Source organism: Quercus lobata, chromosome 5, assembly GCF_001633185.2.
Source record: "Quercus lobata isolate SW786 chromosome 5, ValleyOak3.0 Primary Assembly, whole genome shotgun sequence".
Taxonomy (NCBI): domain Eukaryota; kingdom Viridiplantae; phylum Streptophyta; class Magnoliopsida; order Fagales; family Fagaceae; genus Quercus; species Quercus lobata.
Window position 1 is genome coordinate 39,215,006 of NC_044908.1, and position 9,782 is coordinate 39,224,787.

General features: G+C 37.8%; 1 long non-coding RNA gene across 1 annotated transcript; it reads left to right on the plus strand.

Annotated features, from left to right (window-relative positions):
- Positions 1 to 998: 998 nt before the first annotated feature.
- On the plus strand, positions 999 to 2,264 carry LOC115992578. Its single transcript, XR_004092559.1, has 3 exons — positions 999 to 1,509; positions 1,590 to 1,654; positions 1,742 to 2,264. It is a non-coding gene; the product is annotated as an uncharacterized LOC115992578 (long non-coding RNA).
- Positions 2,265 to 9,782: the final 7,518 nt, after the last annotated feature.

The window sequence follows — 9,782 nt, forward strand, 5'->3', positions numbered from 1 at the left end:
TTTTTTTTTTTTTTTTTTTTTCTGATAAACTTCAAATGTTAGTATGTAGTCTTACACGACAATATATTTCCAAGTTCATACATTGAATAGTTCACATACAAATTACAGCATTCCCTACTTGATGGCTGTTAAGATCAAAGAGAAATACAAAAATATTGTATTGAGAGCAAAAATACGTGGTTCAGCCTAACAACCTATGTCAACGGAAGAAAACCTTATATCTTTGCTATATGCTTAAATCTTACGTTACAATATTGGTATTTATAAGAAACTAAATTCTAAACTAACTATATATTAACATATTAATTACAATTAATAGACTACTTGTAGTACAAATAGTATAATACTTTACTTGCACACCAAATAGAATTGGGCTTGGGCCTTGACTATTTGGGCTTGTTAATTTTAACAACCACAATGAGAACTGAAGCTAAGAAAAAAAAAATGAAAAACTTGTTTCACACTTGAAACAGGTCATGATGATGCCAAAAATCATCAGTTGGGTCATTCGTGCAACCCAAAGCTTTGGAATTTCGTATTGCTTGGACGAACTAGTAGGATCTACAAAATAAACAGAGTTGATTGAAGAAACCACCGGGTTGTGCCCAGTGGGGGAGCCTCTGATGCTTAAGTCAGAGTCCACCCACATGATTTTGATATAGATAGTAATTTTGTAGTACTTTGTAGTAGTTTTTTTTTTTTTTTTTTTTTTTTTTACGTACCTTGATAAATTGACAAATTGTTCCTTTTATAGGTAGTTGAGGTAGCTGTTGTGCTCATAAATGCCTTCATAATTGCAGATAATTATTTCCCTGTGCGTAACGGTCTTTGCCTTAATGGGAGTTTAAGGTTGATAAGTAACATTCGTCATTAACTAGGCTTTACTACCCTTTGCCTTTTGAGGGCGACTTTTTTTTTGGTCGAATTATTACCATGTGTCATGCCCTAATTGGTTGTTCGTGCATCAGAAATTCGCAATCTTCCCGCATCGTGATTCTTCGTCTGCCCCCTTTAAACTTCCATCTCTTTCCCTTTCAATGAAAGCTTGTCTGCATTTGAAGAGTTGCTACAAAGATCGTCTAAAAAGAGTTTTGGAGTATGTTGACAAAGTGAAGGATTATGACAACCTGATCAGTCCCAATAGCTTATCCTTTCACTTCCTTGGTCCAGAACCTTCTAGTGGTGCTTTACAACGTTTGAAGGGAGTCTTCAGAGCAAGAGGCGTTGCTTAAAAAAGGGTGGTGATTCGGAGAAATCTTTTGTTCCTCCTGTTGTTCAAAAAGTTTTTGAAGTTCCTTCATCCTCCCAAACATTTTCTATAGAACAACTCACTCCTTCATTTCGATCTTTCAAAGGCCAAGATAAGGGGAAGTTCATCTCTGACTTCTGGAATGATCCTGGTTTAGCCGTGGCTAAGGCTCATGACGTAATCTCGACGGACAAATTATGCGTTTTTCGTCCATTGAATCTCATGATTTGGTTACCCAACATCTCCACAAGAATGTTTAGGTTTGTTTTTTGAAACAACTTCTTCCTTGTTTATATTGACTTTTTTTTTTTCTAATCTTCTCCATTCCAAATTTTGGCAGAGTCTATGTACATGATAGCCAATTGCTTGGACATGGAAGAGAAATTAGCTTCGACGCAAGCTAAGGTTAAGAACCTTTCTATTGAAAACGCTTCCTTCCTTTCTTTCTTTTCTGTGGTGCTTGTAATGAATTGGCTATATGTTTTCTTCTAGTTAAAACTTGCCCTCATCTGAAAAGTCGCAATAAAGATCATCTAAAGAGAGTTTTAGAATACGTGGGTGAACTGAAGGATTTTAAGGTTTCTGAAGAGTATTCGGACAGGCTCATGGTTGAGTATGCTGACGGTTTTGAGCTTCTTCAAAAGTACCTCATCAAACATCATCCTGACTTGAATTTCTCTTTGCTAGAGATATGGAGGAGATTGAAAAGGAGATGCTGATCGTGGAGGCCGAAGTTGACAACATAGTTGCTGAAGATGCCATGGTGGACGTTGCTGAGAATGTCGCCCCTATCACTGACAATATTAATCTAGAATAAAAGCAGTTGTTCCTTTATTTCTCAGGCTCATATGTTTTGAGCAAAGATAATATTTCTTTTTTAGGCCTGTATATTTTGGGCATAAGACAATATTGCTGCCTTCTTCTGTTTTTAAGACTTTCTTGTCACTAGATGTTCTATGCTTTTTTCTTGCTTGAACCTTGCAAATTTGTGGTAATATATCTTCTTCGTCTGTAATTACTATGTGCCACGAGACAATATTTTTGTGGTATGGTAGTTTTGGATGATCAACTTGTTCATTGGACGATCAAAACATTCATTGGACTATTGATGCAATTGTTGCGTATCGTAGAATAATCATCTTTTTGCGATTGTTGCATTTTTGCAAAGCATTCTTCTTTTCTTTGATTGCTACACTTAGCAGGGCAATTCATCTTTTGATTTGCGGTTGCTGCATTTCACAGGGCAATTCTTCTTTTGATTGCAATTACTGCACGTAGCAGGGCAATTTGTCTTTTGTTTGCGATTGCTGGACATAATAGGGCAATTTGTCTTTTATTTGCAATTTGCTACGTTTCAAAGGGCAACTCGTCTTTTTGTTTGCGATTGTTGCACAGGGCAGGGCAATTCGTCTTTTGTTTGCGATTGCTACATAAAGTGATGCAATTCATCTTTTATTTGCGATTGTTGCACGTAGCAGGGCAATTCGTCTTTTGTTGGCATGATCGTTGTGTGTCACTAGATGATCAATACATCTTTTGATAAAGGAATCCTACGATCACTTCTTTTTTTGACAGAGAACTCTCAGGATCTTGTATTCAGGGTCTTTCACCCGAGGGAGGCCTTTATTCTATAATGAATTACAAAAATGGATGATAAAAAACATATAAGTAAGAAGAATAGGAAAGCACTTACTAGTAGTATTTTCTTACATGCTCAACATTCCATGGACAAGGTAGATTCATCCCATCCATGTTTGTTAGGTGACACTTCCTTTTTTTGTGTAGTTTTTGGCTTTGTAGCTTTAAGGCCTCCTTGATGTTTTATTGTTTTGGACCTTCTTGAGGCCATGTTGCTATTGGCCTAAGAATGGGGCTGCATCATTGCCATATTTTGCTCCAACTACTTAAAGATGTAGATTACTAGAGGGTTGCCCCCGTTCAAACATGAAAAGTGTATTCGTTGTTAGATGATGACCAAAAGAATGGCCTAGCATGATACTATCATGTCACATACCTTTGATATTCTTCTTGGTAGGCTCTTCTTAACAAGTTCTCATTCATAATCATGTGGATTTAAGAATACGTGTACAGTAGCTAGTCTAGTTGTGGTACTATAATGTACTCTTGCTGCACAAAGTGTTAGATTTGAAGCAACATTGCCGAGCAAAAAAGACAACCAAGTAACTTTTGGTTTTAATTTCTAAACCTGGGGTTTTTAACTTTGGGAAAAGCAATAAGATTTGACTCCGCCTCTTTAATGTCCAAAATTATGAGATATATTTTTGTTTCATTTTCCCTTTATACTCAAAATTAATATCTTTAAATTTGGCAAAAAAACAAAGGTAGAGAGTTTTTACCTTAGGCGGTTCTCAACGACAATGTTCAAATGTTGGAAAAACAATAAATTCATAACCTTAACTGACAATCATAACATAAGCATTACATCGTATAGTGTATGATCATATTGGCATCATAGAAACTTATTCAACATGTAAAGAAGATATTTAAGGAATTTTAGTTTGAAACCGAAGCAATATCTTCTTTTTTCCTTTTTTATTTTTTTTATTTTTTTATTTAGCAAGATGCATTAGGAAAGAATAGTGGTGATATGAAAAGCCATAATGCGTGCATATCAACTAGGATGTTATGCTACGATTATATTAGGAAATGTAATAAAACATTTTTTGATGGCCATAAATAGGATATCAAGGCCATAAAATCTGGCTCTAATAGGAATATTATAGAGGAAACGGTAAGTCTCCCATTGACTTATCATTTTTATTTACCATACATATTATATATCTATGTAGTGTTTTTTTTTTTTTTTTTGACCATGTGTAGGCTGTAACTATTAAAGCCTCACAGTTGTTCAAATCAAACTTTAACACCCAAAATTGGAATCTTAAACTCATCAATCAAGGCTATTTTGAAGCTAGTATATAATTGGATATGTTTCCTAAAATATCTCCAGACTGTATACCGCATATTGATTACCACATGACATTTTCCATCATTGCTTTACGTGGAACTTGGGAATTATAATTGATGAAGCCTGAAATCGTTAGTATGTTGTTTGTCCAACAGAGCCAACGTCTTCTTTGTGTGCCTGCAAACAAAAGAAGATTCTAGTGGAGAAAACACTAGTGGGGTGTCTCCTTTTCTTCATTTTTCTAATTCCTTTTATAGGAGCTAGACCTTGCAACCTGCTTTCATTACATCATTAATTGAGCTTTATCACCTTTATAACGTATCAGGTGAATGAATTGGCCATCTTTAATAATCATCGGTTACAAGACCTACTAGAGGTTCCGTCAATTACTGGTGCACATAACTCAGCATTAATGTCTATTTATTGTTGTTTGGACAAATCATTTTCTGATTCATCAATAATCATTGTCTAACATTTTGCATTCAAGGATGGAAAAGTGTTATAGTAATTTATTTTGTTAATTCTTATTTCCTTCACCTACATGTGTCTTTTGAGAGTTGTGTAGCATGAAATAAATTTAAATTCTGTTCGCAAATAACAAGAGGAAAATAACTCATCTGACTTGAAGATCCAAGAAATCTGGAGATGAAAAGTGCTATATTTTGTTCTTAAGTACGGACGTCATCTGTTGGACAAAGGTCATCTAGCACTCCTTTTGACGGGGCACTCACTTCTTGACAACGATTAAAAGGATCTGTCACCGTTTGAGCTTGAAAGGCGCAATCGCCTCTTGACGAAAACTAGAGAGTTGACCTCGCATTATCTCTTGGTGTGTACTTTGTGTTTCCTTCCCTTGGACTTAAGAACTTCGATTAAAACCCATTTTTTAAGGAACACTATGACTAGGGTTACTGCTTCTCAAATTGGCAATTTTCCTCAACCTTTGTCGGATTCTTTTTCTTGATTTCTTCCCACGTATGGGAAAAACTACAACCCCTAAAAGAGAATGATGAAAGGGGTTTCATGGAGGAGATCTTGTAAGTTTTGGACCAAATGACCCTTTTGTTGCAGGAAGGGCTAGATGACTAATCTCAGTCCCCACAAATGGCGTCAAACTGATGATGCCAAAAATTGTCAATTGGGTCATTCGTCCAACCCAAAGCTTTCGACGATCTCGTATTACCTGGACGAACTGGTAGGACCTGCAAAATAAACAGAGTTGGTCGAAGAAACCACCGGGTTGTGCCCGATGAGGGAGCCTCTGATGCTTAAGTCAGAGTCTGCCCACATATTTTTAATATAGATAGTAATTTTGTAGTACTTTGCAGTAGGTTTTTTTTTTTTTAATTTTATTTTACGTACCTTGGTAAATGGACAGATTGTTCCTTTTATAGGTAGCTGAGGTAGCTGTTTTGCTCATAAATGTCTTCATAATTGCAGATAATTATTTCCTTGTGCGTAACGGTCTCTGCCTTAATGGGAGTTTAAGATCGATAAGTAACGGTCATCATTAACTAGGCTTTATTGCCCTTGTAACGTATCGGATGATTGGGTTCATCATCTTTAATGATCAGCAATTACAGAACCTGTTGAAGTGTTCTTCCATCTCACCACTACTGTTGTTTGGACAATATATTTTTCTAGTTCATCAAGTCACATACAAATTTTTATCACCTCTTGTTCCACACGTGAAACAAGTCTGTAACAAAAATTGTTACCTTTAGACTCAAGTGAAAGTTTCTCTGTAGCTAAGAAAGTCTTCCAAACTTCTCTTAGGCAGTAGAATAGCCGTACCTTCTACTAAGGTTGTTCTGTTCTCCACGATCTAACAGTGTTAGTTCGTTGGCTAGTTGGGTTTTTCTTCAAGGGAATTGGGAAACACATTGTCTTTCTTTAACTTTCTTATCACTGCCTAGAGAAATATTTGACATGGAAGAACTATCACAAAGTTGGACAAAATTATCGCTATCGGAGAGAGAGGGACCCGGTTGCTATTTGGAAGACGAATTCAGTTCCAAAGAACACATCATAGCAGCAAAATTCCTTACGAAACGGGCTCTTAATATTGAGGCAATTGCAAAAACGTTTACCCCATTGTGGTGTTCAAGAAGTGGATTCAAGATCAAAAACCTGGGTGATCATGTGCTCCTTTTCATTTTTGAAAATGAATATGAAGTAGAGAAGGTACTTAACGCTGAGCCATGGAGTTTTCATAAGCACTTGGTGATTATGCAGAAATATGACAAGAGTATGGCAATGGAAGAACTGAAATTTGAGAAGACTCGTTTTTGGGTGCAAGTTCATGGACTCCCCTACAAATTTATGAATGTTAAGGTGGCGGAGAAAATCTGTGAGGTTGTTGGGAAAATTGTACACTCTACCGATCCAGCCGAAACGGAGGGGGGGCAATTTTATGAGGATTCGTGTAAAGATGGATGTTTCTTTACCCCTTTGCCGTGGTCGAGTAGTGTCTATGGAGAAAGGAAAAAAAATCTTGGGTCACTTTCAAATACGAACATTTACCAAATATTTGTTATTGGTGCGGCAAAATGGATTGCTCGGATCGCGATTGTGAGATTTGGTTAGAGAGTGAAGGAAGTCTAGCAGAAACACAAAAGCAGTTTGGACCTTCACTACGTGCACCACCATTTTTTCCGTCCAAACGAAGTGTGGTGGCGGTTCCAAGTTTTTACAGCCAAAAACGCTCAACCACAAAGCCTTACGTAACTGAAACCGAACCTGAAGAAGGAGGAGAGACCAGTGAAGGATTACAGGCTGTGGAGGAGATCACGGTGGCGCAAAAGCTGGGTTCATCGGACAACACATTCAATGCTCATTCAGGGGAGAAAACTGATACAATTAATGAGCCTATTTACTCAGGAAACGGTTACGTTGAAAATCAAATTCAAGAACCTAATATCTCTCCCCATAATCCGGACAGATTTAATGAAGAGAATTTAGGGAGCACTAATCACGGAAAGAGTGGTGCTAGCTGTCCATCATGTCCAACGGATTCAATTGGAATTATTCCAATTAATAGCCCCATTAATTGCTCCAAATATGCTGAATCACTGGAGGCGGCTCACCCTTACCCTAATGCTCATACGTCCATCCCTAATTCCATGTCACGTGAGAACCATGATGTTACTAGGGCAACAACAAAAATTGGCACGTGGACAAGGCTGGACAGAGGCAAGACTATGCAGCTGGTTGCTCAGGCAGATCCCATAGGTTCATGTAAACGAAAATTCTCTACAATTGATGATCATTCTGAATTACCTTGCAACAAGAAACAGGTTTTGAAGGATGATGATGATTTCTCTTCTGAAATGGTGGAGGCTGTTGATCAGCCCCGCCAGGAGCCATGAATCTCTTAGTATGGAACTATCGTGGGCTTGGGAACCTACGTACAGAGAAGGAGCTTGGAAACATTATCCGGGCAAAAGATCTCTCTATCGTGTTTTTAGCCGAAACATGGGCAGACGAAGCTAGGCTAGAACGAGTTCTTCGCAATATAAACTTTGATCAAAAGTGGGAGGTATGCAGTGGGAGGAGAGGTGGAGGATTGGTGCTATTCTGGAAAAATGATGTTCATGTAACTATTGAGGATTCACATAGGTATTTTATTGATGTAACCCTAGATAAAAATAAGGAAACGGAATGGAGATTTACTGGTTTCTATGGAGAGCCTGAAATTCACCGAAGAATGGAGGCTTGGAATAAGTTGAGGGGCTTGAATAACAGACCAGAAATTCCATGGCTTTGTGCGGGGGATTTCAATGAAATTAGTAGACAAGAAGAAAAATTGGGGGGAGCAATGAGAAGTCACAACCAAATGCAACAATTCCGAGATGTTATTGACGAATGTGCTTTCATTGATTTGGGGTTTAAGGGATCAAAATTTACTTGGAGCAAACACTTTACTGATGGTCATTCAATTTGGGAACGGTTGGATAGAGGATTGGGGAATAGTGAGTTCCTCATAAGATTCCCGGGCTCAAGGGTGTCCCATCTAAGATGTATGTCATCAGACCATATTCCACTCCTTATCAATCTTTCGGGATTGGAAGCGCCACCCAGGAAAAAATTGTTTCGGTTTGAGGAAATGTGGTTATCTGACACAAGATGTGGAGAAATTGTGGAGGCAGTTTGGAGGAATGGGGAAGAAGGTGATATCATGAAAAAAATTGAAAAATGTAGTAAGGATTTAGAATGGTGGGAAAAAAATGTATTTGGTAATGTTAGGCGAGAATTGGAGGAAAAAAAGAAGATGCTTGCTAGGATTGAGGCCGAGACAATGAGGAGGGGAGATAATTCTAGACTTAGAGAGTTGAAGGCTGAAATTCATGTTCTCATGGAAAAGGAAACACGGATGTGGAGCCAAAGATCAAGGGTTTTATGGTTGAAACATGGTGACAGCAATTCCAAATTTTTCCACAACAAAGCAACTCAAAGATTCAGGAAGAATTCCATTCTTGGAATTGAAGATAAAAGGGGTAACTGGCAAGAGCAACCAGAAGCGATTGGAGACACCATTGTGGAGTATATTGCAGAATTATTCACTACAAGGAATTCGGTCATTGAAGAAGGTTATCTATCCTTTGTTCCTAGATTGGTCACAGATGAGATTAATGAACAGCTAATGGGGGAGTTCAGGGAGGAGGAAATTCAGGAAGCACTAGACCAAATGGCGCCCCTAAAAGCTCCAGGTCCTGATGGGATGCCACCCCTATTCTATCAACACTTTTGGGGGATTATGAACAGAGAGGTGACCTCCACCATACTAGCTTGGCTGAATTTAGGTAAACTACCTTACCCAATAAATCATACTTTTGTCACTTTAATTCCAAAAGTGAAGAATCCTGTTTCAGTTTCTCAATATCGTCCTATCAATTTATGTAATGTATTGTACAAGATATTCTCCAAAGTCCTTGCAAACAGATTAAAAAAATTCATGCCAGATCTTATAACTGAGCATCAATCTGCTTTTGCAAGGAATAGGCTTATTTCAAATAATGTTTAGTAGCTTTTGAAACCTTGCATTGTATGAAAAATCACAATTCAGGACAAACAGGTTTTATGGCCCTAAAACTAGACATGAGCAAGGTGTATGACAGGGTGGAATGGAATTATCTCCAGAAAGTGATGGAGAAAATGGGTTTCTGCACAAGGTGGATCGGTTTGATCATGGAGTGTGTTCATACAGTCTCATACTCAATTTTGGTGAACGGTGATCCAAAGGGGTTAATCAATCCAACACGAGGCATCAGACAAGGGGACCCACTCTCTCCATTCCTTTTTTTATTATGCACGGAAGGACTACATGGCTTAATCAAAAAAGTTGCAAGAGCAAAGGACATTAACGGCTTCTCAATATGCAAAAGAGGCCCCAAACTAACCCACTATTTTTTGCAGATGACAACCTGCTTTTTTGTAAGGAAAATCCTCAAGAATGTGGAAATGTGCTCAAAATTTTGGCGGAATATGAAGAGGTGTCGGGGCAAAAAAATAAATAAAGAAAAAACATCTTTTTTCTTCAGCAAGTCCACAAAAGAAGATGTTAAAGAGGAGATTAAGAATGTGTTGGGGGTGAATGAAATAAGG